Source organism: Pinus tabuliformis, chromosome 1_1, assembly GCF_031772625.1.
Source record: "Pinus tabuliformis cultivar Carrire ecotype Pingquan chromosome 1_1, CPIR1, whole genome shotgun sequence".
Lineage (NCBI taxonomy): Eukaryota > Viridiplantae > Streptophyta > Pinopsida > Pinales > Pinaceae > Pinus > Pinus tabuliformis.
Genome location: NC_142297.1, coordinates 808,617,011 through 808,619,474, shown reverse-complemented (window position 1 = coordinate 808,619,474; position 2,464 = coordinate 808,617,011).

Here is a 2,464-nt window from a genome sequence, read left to right as displayed (position 1 = left end):
AGCTGAGATATCAGAGCTTGGAAGTGCCTTCAGATCAGCTGTCTTCTTTCCTTTTTGCTTGTACAGCTGGAGCGTGGTGTTTCAGAAGGAAATTTCATCAACAGTTTCACCAATGGCTGGAGGTAATTCGTATCCCTGGGCATTAAGATTTAATGATTCTTTGAGTTTATTCCGCATGAAGAATCGTTGTTGAAACTGTAGAATTTCTAACATTTGGTATCAGAGCGTACATTTACCTCTGCCTTGGTGTGAGATTTACTTATAAATATTGGCACAATACTGGTTTTGCAAACCAGAGCCGCGAATTGACTATGAATTTAAATCTGATACGACTGTGCTATTGTTTTCTTCTTTTCGTTACCAGAATTGAAATTTCTGAAAAATAGCATTAATTATATATTAATAATAAAGTTTTAGATCATCAACTCATTCAAAGTTTGCGTTGTATGTCATTTGATATTACTGCGTATTCTTATTTTGATGTTAAATCCAAGAAATATGCACCTACAGCAATGTGTCATTAAACTGTTTGGCTAAATGCGCCATTGAAAACTCAGTTAAATCTCAGAGATTTTAAGGGGAAATTTTGAGATATCGCAGGAGGGTATCTCATAGTAGTATGAGAACATGTTCTTGCACAGCTGTGAGGGTCAAAGGGGCAGTTTGTAACAACAGTTAATGAGGACTTCGAATTCAGTCGTTTTTTAAACAAATGACATTTTATATATTTACCTCTAGAGTGATTCAATCCAGCCACTAAGATTCTGAATCATATGAATAATTCTTTGGGCATGTTGGTTATATATTAGAATGGACGTATATTGTGCTTGCATATGGTTGTTGGAAGTGAAATACGATAAGAGATTCAAATTATTTCTCATGGCTCTATAAAAATTTGTCCAAACATATACTATTATAGGCTAACGATTCGTTTGACGATCATAATAATATATTGCCATATATTTTAGCAAAAGCAAGATTCATATGCTTTTTTATTAACATTCATCTGAAGATTTTTTTTTTATTAAAATTCATCTTAATTAAATTTCCTTCTGAGCTTATTAAAACTCATCATCAGATCTCTGGGGACTGTTCTCCACATAAATATGCTTTCGAAATAAAACGTTGGAATATTTGCCTATTTATTAATATTTAAGCATATTTTGTAAGCCCTCCTTTCGATAGGTGTTTTATAGTTTTTTCTTACCTAATCGAAGTTTTCGATTCTTTAAGTATTTTTGGCATGAAGAATCACTATTACAGTTTTATAACATTGCTATGCTAGAATATGAGTTTATTGGTTTGGGCCGCGAGGTTTCACTTGTACTTTATTCTGATGAAGCATTTTGTTACACAATTCATGAATTTCCGTAAAGCATTTGACTGGGTAGACAATTCAAACAATTTGCCGCAATGCTGTAGTTGGTTATTCCGCAGAATAATTTCTGGTTTGTATGAATTGGTTTTCGGTGTTAGTTATAAACCGTTTCCACAATGTAAATCAAGGAAGTGTCGAACTATTTTTCGGTTGTGCATGTTGCACATGCTGGAGTAGTAGCTGCCTCATTTGTGTTTGCTTCCGCTTCATTTTGTATCATGCAACGTTGGTTTTCTCTTGTATTTTCTCATGTTTGTAGCTTATATGTGTAGATGTATACACATATAATGTGTTAGTTTTATATGCACTCAGCAGCAACGTTGCTCATGGCGATTTCACTGCTGATTGACTTTAAGCGCTTTCTCATTATTTTGTCCAAGACGTGCATCTTCCAATCACTGTTGCACATGTTTGCTAGTGTCTGATGCATCAGTTGATGTTTGACAATGAAGCGTTATATGCTTGATTATATGCAGCCCATATGAATGAATTGAATGATCAGTTGGATTAGATTCTTGAAAATGATATGGGACAGTTAGACTAAGGAATGTAAATTTAATTTTAATTTTATCTTGTGACCAAGATAGCTTGTTTGCTGGTCATTTTTTGTTGTTTTATAAACTTAAGGACGGAGCCTAAAGTCAAGCCAGCTAGCCTTCGAACTGCATTTGCTATGCAAGTGCAAAGTAGATCAACGCTGCTTCAAACAATCTCCGGGTTAAGTTTATAAATTGAACAATCAATTTGTAGTCATTTTCGGTAATGCTGATTGCTTTAACCTTAATTTTGATTTTGCTAGAAAAATATTACAGTTATATGGAGTTTATTAAAATGTCATTTTGACTTACTCCCTTCAGTAAACATTATTTTTCTCTCTGGTTAAGTTTTGTTTATGCAGCAAAATAATGTCTAGTGATCCATATAATTTTAATTAATTAGAGAATAGACACAACATCTTTAATTAAATAAAATTATATATTTTGGCAAGATCACATAAAGATTATTTAGACATTAAATTGTAATTAATTACACTGAATATAATAAATTTTATCCCACAGGAATTTTTATTATATTTATGTGATTAAT